The sequence below is a fragment of the Pseudophryne corroboree genome, chromosome 6 (assembly GCF_028390025.1).
Source record: "Pseudophryne corroboree isolate aPseCor3 chromosome 6, aPseCor3.hap2, whole genome shotgun sequence".
Taxonomy (NCBI): domain Eukaryota; kingdom Metazoa; phylum Chordata; class Amphibia; order Anura; family Myobatrachidae; genus Pseudophryne; species Pseudophryne corroboree.
In genome coordinates this window covers 503,859,894-503,876,442 of record NC_086449.1, presented here as the reverse complement: position 1 = coordinate 503,876,442, position 16,549 = coordinate 503,859,894, and the positions used below count along the sequence as shown (strand labels likewise).

At 38.0% G+C, this 16,549-nt stretch overlaps 1 protein-coding gene across 4 annotated transcripts in view; it reads left to right on the top strand.

The window, feature by feature from the left end:
- The window catches only part of SYT1 (synaptotagmin 1), a 1,004,279-nt gene that overhangs the window by 312,362 nt on the left and 675,368 nt on the right, over positions 1–16,549 (top strand). For all 4 annotated transcript variants that reach the window (XM_063927398.1, XM_063927392.1, XM_063927393.1 and 1 more), the window contains one exon: positions 15,533–15,579. The gene's annotated coding sequence lies outside the window, so the exon portion shown is untranslated. The remainder of the gene's footprint in view (positions 1–15,532; positions 15,580–16,549) is intronic.

Here is a 16,549-nt window from a genome sequence, read left to right as displayed (position 1 = left end):
GTCTTGCATTAGGAGGAACCCAGGGCCAACCGCACCAGCATATGGTCTCACAAGGGGTCTGAGGATCTCATCTCGGTACCTAATGGCAGTCAGGCTACCTCTGGCGAGCACATGGAGGGCTGTGCAGCCCCCCAAAGAAATGCCACCCCACACCATTACTGACCCACTGCCAAACCGGTCATGCTGGAGGATGTTGCAGGCAGCAGAACGTTCTCCTTGGCGTCTCCAGACTCTGTCACGACTGTCACATGTGCTCAGTGAGAACCTGCTTTCATCTGTGAAGAGCACAGGGTGCCAGCGGCAAATTTGCCAATCTTGGTGTTCTACGGCAAATGCCAAACGTCCTGCACGGTGTTGGACTGTAAGCACAACCCCCCACCTGTGGACGTCGGGCCCTCATACCACCCTCATGGAGTCTGTTTCTGATTGTTTGAGTAGACACGTGCACATTTGTGGCTTGCTGGAGGTCATTTTGCAGGGCTCTGGCAGTGCTCCTCCTGTTCCTCCTTGCACAAAGGCGGAGGTAGCGGTCCTGCTGCTGGGTTGTTGCCCTCCTACGGCCTCCTCCACATCTCCTGATGTACTGGCCTGTCTCCTAGTAGCGCCTCCATGCTCTGGACACTACGCTGACAGACACAGCAAACCTTCTTGCCACAGCTCGCATTGATGTGCCATCCTGGATGAGCTGCACTACCTGAGCCACTTGTGTGGGTTGTAGGGAGGTCATACAGGCACGTGGAGGCCACACACACTACTGAGCCTCATTTTGACTTGTTTTAAGGACATTACATCAAAGTTGGATCAGCCTGTAGTGTGTTTTTCCACTTTTATTTTGAGGGTGACTCCAAATCCAGACCTCCATGGGTTAATAAATTTGATTTCCATTGATAATTTTTGTGTGATTTTGTTGTCAGCACATTCAACTATGTAAAGAACAAAGTATTTAATAAGAATATTTCATTCATTCAGATGTAGGATGTGTTATTTTAGTGTTCCTTTTATTTTTTTGAGCAGTGTATATATGTATATATGTGTGTATATATATATATATATATATATATATATATATATACAGTATATACACACACACGCCATGCATACAAATAACATTGCCTTATACAGTATGCACATCTGAGGATAGTTGCACATGGATAAATGTGGCTGTGAATTGACTGCTTCTGATTGGCTGATTATAGATTTACCACTGAAGTTCATTTTATGCGTTTATTTCTGTTGTATTGAGGATGTTGTATATGAGTATTTTGTTTTTATCATATATTTAATAAAAAGCTCATTTGTATTTAGTTATAAAAATGAGAGTGAAACAAATGGATGGTAGTCCATCTGACGTGCTCCTAATGTAAACCTGGTGCATATGCAGCTGGTGCACACATGTGTGCATCTTGCAATTTGTCCAACTTTGCATATGCACACAATTGCATTTTCTTAGTGTCAACATTTTATGCCCACTTTTTTCCTCACAAATGCGTTGAAACTCAGCTTGAGCCCCTATGTTTTGCACATGCATCCAGTAAGCGATCAATATGCAGCTCATAGGGGGTTGACGTGATTGTAAATGCATCAAGAATGCAAGTGGTTCACAACTTTTCTCATTCATTTCAAGATCCCAGTCATTTCAATTGTGTTCTCATTATCTGAACTACATATTGAAACCCTACTTAAGTCAATGGGATATTACAGTTAATGGGAAAAGCTTAGTAAAGTATATAAATAAATCATTAAAAAATTGAGTATCTTGCCCAATTCATTTCCAGTAGAAAACCTGGGCTTGCTCTCGAAACTACTGAAACTATTAAGGAGGAGAAACTGCATGTGGTGCTGTTGCCATTGTGGAAAACTAAAACAGGGCTAAAGCTTTTGTCGTACTACAGCACAGAAATGTAAATAAAACACACATGATTCTCAAATTAACTTTCATTGAAATAAAAACTCTGCAGACCTTTTTCTGCATCCTAGTAACAAAATAAATGTATACAGTATAAGATTATTATTGTCAGTGTTTTGTAGGGTGCAGCAGTGCTCTGCAGGATTGGGCGAAGGGAAAAATGGCATACTGTGTATAAAACAGGGATGTATATGGTAGGAAAATCAATGTGAAGATAAGGGTAGTGATATAAGGGAGAGAGTCTGCAATCAAATGGAATCCAAATGGGAACTTTATTTGCATTTGGATTCCACAGAATATTGTATTCCACTTGAAATCTCAAATTTACAAACTAGAAATCTTACTTTATAATTTATTGGAAATTGTAATTTACAATGGGGGTAATTCAGACCTGATTGCACGATAGCTTTTTTCGCTGCACTGTGATCAGGTCAGAACTGCACATGCGTATGCACCGCAATGCGCAGGCACGTCGCTCAGGTACAAAGCGGATCATTGCTGTGCGAAGGGTTTTACGAAGAATCCATTCACACAGCCGATCGCAAGGAGATTGACAGAAAGAGAGCGTTTGTGGGTGTCAACTGACTGTTTTCTGGGAGTGGTTGGTAAAACGCAGACGTGTCCAAGTGTTTGCAGGGCGGGTGTCTGACATCAATTCCGGTCCCTGACAGGCTGAAGTGATCGCAGCGGCTGAGTAAGTTCTGGGCTACTCAGAAACTGCAAAAGATCTTTGTGTACTGCTCGGCTGCACATGTGTTCGCACACTTGCACAGCTAAAATACAGTGCCCTGTAGGCGGCGATTATCTGATCGCAGCGCTACAAAAAAAAGTGCTAGCGAGCAATCAGGGCTGAATTAGGCCCTATAACTCTTAATTTTTAATTCAGGGAATTCTTCCTGAATTGTGAAATAAAAAATAAACTGTTTATTACCCCTGCTGCAGAATGACTAGAAAGGAGTGTTATTAGATGCTCAGCCAATCTCAAGCAGTGCCCCAAACAGCTGGCAATTAGGGAAGTCATTGGGACCACCTGCTTTGATCACACATCATTAGGGACTAAGGGGCTAATTCAGCATCAGACGCTGATCTGCTGAAACCGCACATCAGCACATACACATGTTGCGCCTTTGCAAGGTCTTAAACTGCGTTCTCTTCATAATGCAGTCTAAGACCTGGAGGGAGTGGTATAGGGATGTCAACGCCATATTTTGTGGGTGTCGATGCCATGTTTAAGGGGTGCGGTCCAGACAATGGAGGCGTGTTTGGACTGTTGCTGGGGCAGGTCGCTGTGGCTACGTTAAGTCACACGCTGCTGTAGCGTTCAAAAAGATGGTGGGCTACTCTTAACATGCAGCTGTTTTGCGGCTTAGCAAAGCGGTCGCACGTTAGCATTAGGGAGGGTTGTAGAGCCCAACATGTGGGGCGGACTTGCCCTGTGCTGGACGATTTTTCACACAAGTACAACTCATTCTGAATTAGGCCCAAGGTGAATATCATTTTATGTGGGGGGAAGATAGAAAGCATGATGCTCCATTCTTGTCAATATCCTTTTCACTTCAATAAGGTTTCTACATGCGGCACACAAACCCATTGAGATTAATGGACAATTTGAATGAATGTGCCATTGACATGAATGTGAACAATACATTGCTGGTGTTTCTAAGCTTGTTATCCCTTAGTGGCCAAAAATACAATGCACTCCCATAAAGATGAATGGACTTTTTCAAGTAAACACATAGTACAATAGTTTCGAAGTGCTGAAATTGAGAATTCCTCGTGGTGTGCTGGATGTGTACAATAGATTTTCTTTTCACATGTGGTTGTGGGCTTTGCAATTATGTAAAATACAGCAGTCAGTCATAGTATTTAAATGCCAGTGAGTAAAATACCTAAATGATCCTTAATGTGTACTGTGTAATTTCTTAGGATATTTGTAATTCAGTTCTGGCAGTCTTAGCCAAGGACAAATATTATTCACATTTCAAATGCTTGAGTCTTATCATATTATAATATTAGCCATCGGGGACTGCTATTCTACTGAAAAAGGTAAGTGAACCATTGTTTTATGCATGTTGCATATAAACTACAGTATGTTCTTATGTTACTATTTAATATAGTAATTTCTATTCTGTTCTGCTTTCAAGTAGTTAGGGAGTATTTTACAGCAGTGTACAGAAAGTACACACATATAAATTGGCTAAAGTTGACACTACATTTTTGTTCATAATGGTGCAATTTTTCAAAGAAGCAATTTGTACAACAAGAGATACAGTATACAGTTGCAAGAAAAAGTATGTGAACCCTTTGGAATTTCCTGGATTTGTGCATAAATTGGTCATAAAATGTGTTCTGCTCTTCATCTAAATCACAACAATAGACAAACACAGTCTGCTGAAACTAATACCACACAAACAATTATATGTTCTCATGTTTTTATTGAACACACCATGTAAACATTCACAGTGCAGAGTGGACAAAATATGTGAACCCCTAGGCTAATGACTACTCCAAGAGCTAATTTGAGTCAGGAGTCAGCCAACCTGGAGTCCAATCAATGAGACGAGATTGGAGGTATTGGTTAAAGCTGCCCTGCCCTATAAACACACACACCAGTTTTGAGTTTGCAATTCTCAAGAAGAATTGCCTGATATGAACCATGCCTCGTAGAAAAGAGCTCTCAGAAGACCTACGATTATGAATTGTTGACTTTCATAAAGCTGGAAAGGGTTACAAAAGTTTCTCTAACAGCCTTGATGTTCATCAGTCCACGGTAAGACAAATTGTCTATAAATGGAGAAAGTTCAGCACTGTTGCTACTCTCCCTAGGAGTGGGCGTAAAGATGACTGCAAGAGCACAGCGCAGAATGCTCAATGAGGTGAAGAAGAATCCTAGAGTGTTAGCTAAAGACTTACAGAAATCTCTGGCACATGCTAACACCTCGGTTGATTAATCTACCATACGTAAAACACTGAACAAGAATGGAATTCATGGGAGGATACCACGGAGGAAGCCACTGCTGTCCAAAAAAAACATTGCTGCACGTTTGAAGTTTGCAAAAGAGCACCTGAATGTTCCACAGCACTACTGGCAAAATATTCTGTGGACAGATGAAACCAAAGTTGAGTTGTTTGCAAGGAACACACAACACTATGTGTGGAGGAAAAAAAGGCACAGCACACCAACATCAAAACCTCATCCCAACTGTGAAGTATGGTGGAGGGGGCATCATGGTTTGGGGCTGCTTTGCTGCTTCAGGGTCTGGACAGACTGCTATCATCGATGGAAAAATTAATTCCCAAGTTTATCAAGACATTTTGCAGGAGAACTTAAGGCCATCTGTCCACCAATTGAAGCTCAACAGAAGATGGGTGATGCAACAGGACAATGACCCAAAGCACAGAAGTAGATCAACAACAGAATTGCTTCAACAGAAGAAAATACGCCTTCTGGAGAGTCAGAGTCCTGACCTCAACCCGATTGAGATGTTTTGGCATGACCTCAAGAGAGCTATTCACACCAACAAACCCAAGAATATTGCTGAACTGAAACAGTTTTGTAAAGAGGAATGGTCCAAAATTCCCCCTGACTGTTGTGCAGGTCTGATATGGAACTATGGGGGTCATTCCGAGTTGTTCGCTCGTTGCCGATTTTCACAATGGAGCGATTAAGGCGAAAATGCGCATGCGCATGGTACGCAGTGCGCATGCGGTAAGTATTTTAGCACAAAACTTAGTAGATTTACTCACGTCCGAATGAAGAATTTTCATCGTTGAAGTGATCGGAGTGTGATTGACAGGAAGTGGGTGTTTCTGGGTGGAAACTGCCCGTTTTTTGGGAGTGTGCGGAAAAACGCAGGCGTGCCAGGAAAAAACACGCGATTGTCTGGAGAAACGGGGGAGTGGCTGGCCGAACGCAGGGCGTGTTTGTGATGTCAAACCAGGAACGAAACGGCCTGAGCTGATCGCAATCTGTGAGTATGTCTGGAGCTACTCAGAAACTGCTAAGAATTTTCTATTCGCAATTCTGCTACTCTTTTGTTCACAATTCTGCTAAGCTAAGATACACTCCCAGAGGGCGGCGGCCTTGCGTGTGCAATGCTGCTAAAATCTGCTAGCGAGCGAACAACTCGGAATGACCCCCCATAGGAAACATTTGGTTGAGGTTATTGCTGCCAAAGGAGGGTCAACCAGCTATTAAATCCAAGGGTTCACATACTTTGTCCACCCTGCACTGTGAAAGTTTACATGGTGTGTTCAATAAAAACATGAGAACATATAATTGTTTGTGTGGCATTAGTTTCGGCAGACTGTGTTTGTCTATTGTTGTGACTTAGATGAAGATCAGAACACATTTTATGACCAATTTATGCACAAATCCAGGAAATTCCAAAGGGTTCACATACTTTTTCTTGCAACTGTATACAGTACATTGTGCAATAGTATATTTAGCCATCTACAATTGCAGTTATGTAATGGATGGTGTGGGCCATACAGTTGGCTGACACAAGTGAAAAAAAGAGTGAGATAATATTTTTTAAATTAGAGGGGGTGTGCTTCAGAAACTCCATACAGTAATCAATGTGGGGTGCAATTGTCAATAATATTCTATGTATGCATTCTACTAGCATGTCAGACATGGTTCTAGTAAGTGTTGTATAACATAAGCATTCTAAGGGGTCTATTTACTAAGACTTGGACGGAGATAAAAGAGACAGAGATAAAGTACCAGTCAATCAGCTCCTAACTGACGTTTTTCAAACCCTGCCTGTGACATGTCAGTTAGGAGCTAATTGGCTGGGTCTTTATCTTCATCGCCTTTATCTCCATACAAGGCTTAAGGGGGGTACACACGGAGAGATCCATGCTTAAAATCTAAGCAATCTTGCTAGATTGCTTAGATTTTAAGCACGGATCTGCCGTGTGTATGCCCTCCAGCGATAGGGCCGCGCATCGCTATCGCCGGTGCTAGATTGAGCCTGCATGCAGAGCCGGATTAAGGGGGGGGCTCTGGGGATAAGTACCCCTGGGCCCCATGCTGTAAGAGGGCCCCCCGCCACCCACCGCAGATCGGATCTCTAATACCGAACCGTGACTGGTTGGAGCGCAGGCTGCAGGGGAGAAAGGAGGCGGGATCCCGGGCATGCAGAGCCTCGGCACGAGTGGACTGGCGGAGGAGAGAGGAACGTGCTCTCCTCCTGTTCTGTGGTGTCTGCTATTCATCACAGCCTGTCTCCCATCAGCACAGCAGTGCAAAAGTAAGACAGGCTGCATTACCTTTTTTGTTATTAAAATTTAAGTTAATATTATGGGGGTATATATATATATATATATATATATATATATATATTATGTATATATATATATATATATATTATGTATGTGTTGTGTGTAAATATATGTATATATATGTTTGTATGTATGTGTGTATGTAATATATATATATTATATATATATATTGTGTGTATATGTATGTATGTGTGTGTGTGTATATATATATATATATATATATAAAAATGTGTGTGTGTGTGTTTGTGTGTATGTATGTATAATTGTGTGTGTATATATATATATATATATATATATATATAATATTAGTGTGTGCCCTGTTCTGTTCCACGTAGTGCCTAAGGGTACCCTTTTTCTGTTTATATATATATATATATATATATATATAAAATTTATATTATAAACTACCCGATCCTCCCCTAGTTGAAATTGTAGTGTGTGTATGTATATATATATATATATATATATATATATATTATAATCACCAGTATGTTACCTATAAGAATGAGGCGACACTCCAGGGTAAGTCAAGAATCCTGTGTATTAATTCAGCATAATTCCAAACATGTCAACGTTTCAAGGTCCACAGATCTTTTCGTCAGGGGGTACAGCAAAGTCACTTTGCTGTGCATCCTGACGAAAAGGTCTGCGGACCTTGAAACGGAAATTTAATTTTAGACCTTAGGGCCCCCTTGTTTTAAGTACCCCGGGCCCCCCGAAGCCTTAATCCGGCTCTGCCTGCATGCAGGCTCAATCTAGCGGGTCGCTCACTTTACCGTTGTGTGAAGTGAGCGGCACCCCGTCGGCATTCCCCCTCGCTCAGCACATCGCGCTGTGCTGGGCGGGGTGAGAGATGTGTGCTGAGCGGTCTGTGTTAAGATCGCTCAGCATACATCTCTCCCGTGAGTACCCCCCTTTAGTTAATAGACCCCTCAGTCTTCTACATGTTCTGTAGGTGTCAACTGCAAGTTGTTTGACATACCGTATGTAAATTATAATAATTATACAAGTATGTTATGTATACATAAAAGAATAAAACTGCAGTATGAAATGTAAAAGGTTTTATAACTTTTTTTACACAAATATGTTGTTTTTACTGTATTATGTTATGATGTTATACCATTAAACCTGGTATAGGTTTAGATTAACCAACAGAGACCATGCCTAAGTGAGGCCTGTCTATCATTTTAGTGAAATATGGGAAATAGCTTCACTGACCTCTAATAACACAAAAAATAATTAAATAAATGTATATGGTAAACGATTGTATAGTTATTATATAAAATATTGTACAATGCAAACATTAATTGCTGGGGCTTTTAAATCACTATATCAAGCCTGTCTTGGAACTTTTAGGCTGACTACATATCAATATAATTTTTATCACAAATCATAACTTGTTTTTTTAAAGAGTTTGTACTTTGAGAAAAACAAACAACAGCAGATGGTTTATAACCACTGACACTTCAAAGAAAATCTGGCCAAAATGGCAAAAAAAATGAATCTATATTTATTGAAATTGCCAAACATAAAATGCAAGCAAATGTTTATTTTTGGTTTGTGTTCTTATAAATAATAAAACACTATGGAGTTTACTTACTAAATATTCTAAAAAGAAGAATAGAGCTGCTGCATTTAGCAACCAATCAAATTTTAGCTATCATTTATCTAGTACATTGTAGAAAGAAATAGGTAGAATCTAATTGGTTGCTTTAGACAATACCTCCACTTGTTTTTTAAATATTTTAAATATTTTACTAAAACTACCCTTCTAGGTTTGGTACCAATTCACCTTTCCAAAACAGCAACAATCTGAAATCTACTGTACACATAGGTTTTCAAACGTCCATAATAAATTCAGCCCTTGAAATTGACAATTAAGTTTTTTTTTGTTCTTTTGTTGTGCTAGTTTTGGATGAAATGCATACAATGTGAAGAATAATATGGGTCATCTGATAATGCATACTATTTGGAAAACTAGACAATCTACTGCATCAAATGATGTGTCATTTATCTTTCTGTTCCAAGATTAGAATGCACACCAATTTCAATGTAATTTTCATTTACACAGTTGAAAAAGGGGATATGTCATACCTTTTTTTTAATAGCTGCTAGTTTCACAAAAATAATTGTACCCCATTTATTTGTAGAATTAGCATAGGTTTTGACAGGGCTACAATTATCAAGACACTACTTTGTGTTATTTTTTTTAAGGTGACACAAATTTAATGAAAAGTTGTTTAAGGCATAATATTTTGTGAACTATGTAGATACGTACTGTACAAGGTGGTCTAGCATATAGGCTGCCATACACATAACACTTTTTGTGATTCTTGATTTTTTTACAAACATTTTGAATGGCTACTGTACAACCAATAAATATGTCTTCCATTTATTCATATATAATATAGCTCCAAGGAGCCACAGAAATATTGTCTGATGATCTCTAGCAAATGGAAATAGATATCCTTATTATAAGTTATGGCGTTTCTTCTTTCAAATGTCGGCATCCTCATCAATTTTGAAACCATAGGAGGAAACAAGATCAGATTACTAAAAATGCAATTCCTCTTTTTAGGGATAAAACAATAAAAAAGTTGGGCACCTTTCTATTTAAATATTGTCTGTTTTTTTGTTTTGTGATCACCAAACAAGAAATAAAAAATGAGCACCCTAATTTGCAAAAGGGCATACTCTTCTTTTACACAAGCATGCCCCTTTTACATTAAACAGTGGGGTGTTCAGGATCCTGACTCCCCTCCTCCATCAATTTACAGAATGTGCCCTTTTTTAAAAGAGAGGTCTCAATTATGTGGAAGTGGGGGTGAGACTTCTCTCTTCTATCTACATTAGTATGATCATTTGAAAAAGGTCACATTGCTCTTCCTAATAAAGGTACCAGAAGCTTTCTACGTGCCATTAATAGGCTTTAAACAATCCATATCTGAGCTACTTACACTATACCTGTTTTTAATTGAATGTGTATAGTATGTGCACACACATTGCTATCATAATGCTGAAGTGGTTCTCCTGCTCTTACATTGGCCTAGATTTATCAAGCCTTGAAGAATGATAAATCGCATGGTGATAAAGTACCAACCAACCGGCTCCTAACTGCCATGTTACAGGCTGTGTTTAGAAAATGAGAGTAGGAAGCTGATTGGTTGGTACTTTATCCGTGTGCAATTTACCACTGTACAAGGCTTGATAAATCTGGGCCATTATGAGAAAACCCACAGACTATGAATGGGGAGTAATCTACTTTAAAGGTGTAAATATATTTATCAACCTTTACCATAGGCCCTTGTAATTTGATTTATAAATTGATTTTGCATAGGCAAGTTTAGACAATGGCCTTGTACAATATACTATATATTGACTATCAATCCATTACTGATCGTTAAAAACCTTTTCATATTATATTTTGCTTAGTGAGCTGCATTTCTGGGTTGGAATCATTAGCAATACTTAGTATCATTAGCCTTCATATAATTATTATGTCTGGCTAAAGAGAGAACATATATTAAATGTTTCAAATACCAAAATATATACTAGAATCACTTCTATGATGCATATAATTTCAATATGTTTTTAGTATTAATATTGATGTACACCTGTAACTCCATTTTGCAGCTTCCCTTTTTATCACAGGCCATTGTAACCAATGTTTAATCTTGTTGTCACTTTACAAGACAGGGTAAATACACTGAGAAATGGAGGAAACCTATGCCAAAATAATTTGTTTGTATGAACAAGTGTTAACTTTTTGTATCTCTTATAAAAACAATCAAAATGTAAACAAATATTACCCTTTTTTGTTTAAGAAATGTTAGTTTCTTTGAACAATTCTATTTAATTAGTATAGTTGTACTGTATTTTTTTATTATTTTCCTGCAAACCTAAATAAACCTCCCTTTGTTTATAACAATAATGTTTATTTCACAACATTGTTATAATGAAACAGCTGTGGGTAATTACTAATGTCTTGTGTTAAACACTGATTATAATGGTGTGGGTGGCTCTAATGATAATAGAAAATGTCTGGACCTCTGGTGCGCCAATGTCAATGGGGTGTCTTAAACTCTTAGAGCTAGTAGTAGTAATCAAGAATACAACACATTTTGTTACTCAGTAAACTAAATACTTCAAAAAGAGAGTAGACGGTATTTTAGCAAAATAACTGTGCTTGTTCTTGGCATAACTGCGAGATACATTTGGTCTCTCTGTTCGCTCTTTTTTAATCAATATCATGCAAGTTTTATGTTCTCCCAGTCTATGTATAATGAGGAGAATAGGGACCATATAAACACTTTATTGTGCCCTTATTAAACTCTGCCAATGCTGTGTCTGCCAACATATTTTATGAAAATGAAAGCAGCATTTTGTACTGTAGGGGCAAACTCATGCAGCAAATTTAAAATGTACTGTATATATATATATATATATATATATATAGGGTGGACAAAGTATGTGAACCCCTAGGCTAATGACTTCTCCAAGAGCTAATTTGAGTCAGGAGTCAGCCAACCTGGCATTCAATCAATGAGATGAGATTGGAGGTGTTGGTTAAAGCTGCCCTGCCCTATAAAAAAACACACACCAGTTTTGAGTTTGCAATTCTCATGAAGCATTGCCTGATGTGAACCATGCCTCACAGAAAAGAGCTCTCAGAAGACCTACAATTAAGAATTGCTGCCTTGCATAAAGCTGGAAAGGGTTACAAAAGTATCTCTAAAAGCCTTGATGTTCATCAGTCCACGGTAAGACAAATTGTCTATAAATGGAGAAAGTTCAGCACTGTTGCTACTTTCCCTAGGAGTGGGCATCCTGTAAAGTTGACTGCAAGAGTACAGCGCAGAATGCTCAATGAGGTGAAGAAGAATCCTAGAGTGTCAGCTAAAGACTTACAGAAATCTCTGGCACATGCTAACATCTCTGTTGACGAATCTACCATATGTAAAACACTGAACAAGAATGGATTCATGGGAGGATACCACGGAGGAAGCCACTGCTGTCCAAAAAAAAACATTTCTGCACATTTGAAGTTTGCAAAAGAGCACCTAAATGTTCCACAGAACTACTGGCAAAATATTCTGTGGACAGATGAAACCAAAGTTGAGTTGTTTGCAAGGAACACACAACACTATGTGTGGAGACAAAAAGGCCCAGAACACCAACATCAAAACCTCATCCCAACTGTGAAGTATGGTGGAGAGTACATCATGGTTTGTGGCTGCTTTGCTGCCTCAGGGCCTGGATAGATTGCTATCATCGACAGAAAAATGAATTCCCAAGTTTATCAAGACATTTTGCAGGAGAACTTAAGGCCATCTGTCCACCAAGTGAAGCTCAACAGAAGATGGGTGATGCAACAGGACAACGACCCAAAGCACAGAAGTAGATCAACAACAGAATTGCTTCAACAGAAGAAAATATGCCTTCTGGAGTGGCCCAGTCAGAGTCCTGACCTCAACCCAATTGAGATGCTGTGGCATGACCTCAAGAGAGCAATTCACACCAGACAACCCAAGAATATTGCTGAACTGAAACAGTTTTGTAAAGAGGAATAGTCCAAAATCCCCCCATACCGTTGTGCAGGTCTGATATGCAACTATAGGAAACGTTTGGTTGAGGTTATTGCTGCCAAAGGAGGGTCAACCAGTTATTAAATCCAAAGATTCACATACTTTGTCCACCCTGCACTGTGAATGTTTACATGGTGTGTTCAATTAAAAACATGAGAACATACTGTATAATTGTTTGTGTGGTATTAGTTTCAGCAGACTGTGTTTGTCTATTGTTGTGACTTAGATGAAGATCAGAACACATTTTATGACCAATTTATGCACAAATACAGGAAATTCCAAAGGGTTCACATACTTTTTCTTGCAACTGTATGTATAAAGTGCCTGCACGCTATATATATAGATATATATATAGATAGATACATAGATAGACATGACCAACACCGTCATGTAGGAACAAATATTGGATGTGCATACAGATGAGCAATGTAGATTTCTGTAAACAATGTAGGAAAAGGGAAACGCTGGCCTTATTCACTGAATAATCCATTATGATCAATCCAGGGTGGGAGTGGGGGGGGACTTATCAATGATAAATAGATAAAGATAAAGTGGAGAGATATAAAACACTAATCGATCAGCTTCTAATTCTCATTGTACCACTTGTGCTTGAAAAAATACTGTTAGGAGCATATTGGTTAGTGTTTTATTTCTCTCCACTTAATCTTTCTTTATGCTTTCATAAATACCCCCCCAGCCCCTAGACACAGACCTACTATTTTACAATACTATGAGAAGCATGAAAGTGACTTATTATAGTATGTAGTAATAAAGTGTGCAACAATTGATGACTGCAATATTTTTCTTTGTTTTAGGAGTAAACTGATAAAATTTATTAAAAGACAAATATCGTAGGTACTGTACAGTAGAATCGATATTATAGTAAAAAAGGGTTAGGTTTCAAATAAACATTAACAAGACTATGTGTAAAATATAACCTTGATAATTAGAAACAACTTGCTTAATAATTAACCAGGTAAAGGTAGAAATCATCTATACTTATATTTGCACCATTTTTAAAAAGAGTGAAAAACTACATACTGTATGTGTCACAGAGATGGCTTTGTATTTCTAATAAGGAACACTGGGGCAGATGTATTAAACCAGGAGAAGTGATAAAGAAGTGATAACGCAGTGATAAGTGCAAGGTGATAACGCACCAGCCAGTAAGCTCCTAACTGTCAATTTACATGTTGAAGCTGATTGGCTGGTGCATTTATCATCTTGCACTTATCACTGGTTTATCACTTCCTTATGCCTTCTCCAGGTTAATACATCTGCCCCACTGTATCCTAGGAGTTCTGGAGGACAGCTGTTTACAAGAGGTTAGTTCATCTGTCTGGCTACCAGACTTATACTAACCATAAACTTAATCTTAACTCTAAATTAATCTGAACTTCCAACCCTAGTCCCAGAATACATACTGCCCAGACCATAATATAAATATGCATTTAGTTGTTGTTGTTGTTGTTGATGATGATGATGATGTTGGTAGCAGTAAAAATAATATTTTTTTATTTATATTATATTTAGTCTTGTATTGTTATCTTGAGAAAACATGCTTTACTTTTCTTTTGAGAAGTGAATCACCTCTCATTTGTGTAAACTACAGTAATACAGAGTCTTTCTCCTGGACCCACTATTGTATTCAAGCGTACATACTCTGTCGTTATGGAAGTGACAGGTTTAGGACAAGAATAATTTAGAAGCAGTATTCGAGTTGGAAGATGGCAGTTCTTACAAAGAAATTCAACAATGTAAAATATTATTGTTTTTTTTTACATTTATTTTCAACAACTAGATTAATGTTTTTCAGTAGTAAATATGACTGTCTTTTCCTAGTTCATCTCTACTCTGCAATAAATACTGTACATCCTGCTCAGAGGGGTCTGATCAAAGCTCCTTGAGCAGTATTTCATGCTCTGCAGTGGTGGGATAATGTTAGAAGGGGGATAAATGGCTACAGGGAATACACAGAGCTCAAAGACGAGAGAGGGGTAATGTCACTTGTTTAATAATATTAGTTTGACATAAATGATTGAAATTGGTATACGGCTACAGGAAGTGATAATGTATATTCTTACTAAGGGAAAATGTCTGATTATAGGCATGTTTCAATTATTACAGGGGCACTATAAATTATTGCAAGGGGGAATATATTGTTATTGGGGTGTTTAAATGAAAACATTGGGATAGAAATTACTGCAAGACAAAATATATGGGTATACTGTTGTTGAAATATATATTTTTTCTTGCATAATATAACTGTGGAGTATTGGGTTCATATTCAGCAGCATGTGAGGAACACAATAAATATGATACTTGGTTAATAATAATAATAATAATAATAATAATAATACCCCTTTCACACTGCCTTATAAACCCAGGTAATTGCCGAGTTAACCTGGGTTGCGACTTAGTGTGAAATAGTCACCAAACATAACCCAGGTTCAGTGACCCAGGAATCCAGCCCAGGTAGCAAGCAGGGCTAGTCCCAGGAATGACCCAGGCTAAGGTGCTGTGTGAATGGAGTACCCAGGTCATCCGACCCGGGTCCCATTAACACTCTATGGAGAGCCACAATATCATTAGCGTGCAGTGTGAGCGTGTTTTCAAGCTGCTGTGACACGGTTCGAAACCCATGATATGAAAGACATCTAATTGTAACCTCTTCTCAAACACTGGACTTCTACTATTATTTGCATAGATTTGTATTTCTGTTTTAATAAATTCAGATTTTTTTTTGTTGTTACAGGCATAAAAGACTTAGAATATCGCAACAGTAAATAAGTCTAGAACGCGGTAAGTACATTTAAATTCTAAAGCACTACTGTATACTTATATACTTTACCAATATTTTATCACCAATATAAGTAATTTAATCACTTTCATAACACATATTAGTCCATTGAAGAGACTCTTTCTTTTCCTATTCTTTTCTTTTTCAGTGTAAAAGCAAGTAAATTCAGCTGCTTTAAACTTTTTCATTTCATTCCAGGAGCTTTTGATTTTTTGTTATCTCTATAATCCTCTTTAATAATTCAAAGAGCTTGTCATGAACCTATACATTCCCAGGAAATCTTAATAAAAATGCAGCACTGTGTGCCTGTGTTTCCTTTAACAATATATACCAGAAAAATATTTCATGTTTTTATGCATGTGCTGTGAGGAATTTATGTCAGTTTTTTTAGGTAAATGTTTTAGCCCTAGTCACAAATTTGTGCCAGAATTCATTATTAGATGCTATGAAGTAATATTAACAACTAAGGGGCTTTTTGCTCATGTCTGTACAGTTTTGTAGGAAGTGGAGCAGGCATGTAACATACAGTACACAGGCTTTTATTTTTATTTTTATATCTTAGTTATAGGCTTATAGGATGTGAATTACTTGTCAGGCATTTCTTGATTTAAGGAACTGGTCAGGATGTACAGTTACACAGTTGACCAGTTGGCCAACTCAATATGTATTACAATATGTTGAACTACTGACTTAGATATAGGTGTGGTCATTTCAAAATGTAACATTCTAAAAGTATTATTTTAATGGTAATTTTAAAGGTATTTTGCTTTAGATACATCTAAGTCATAATTAATTGGTAAGAAAGAAGCACCAATGTAAAATATTTAATGAACTCCTTACTACATTTTTTCATTTCCACAGTGTTATTTGACTAATGAAACACTTTGAGTGCTTTACATATATGCTGCTTCCTGTACATCACAGGTAGTGAAAGTCCTATGTTCCTGACTCACAACCACAACTTAGTACCGT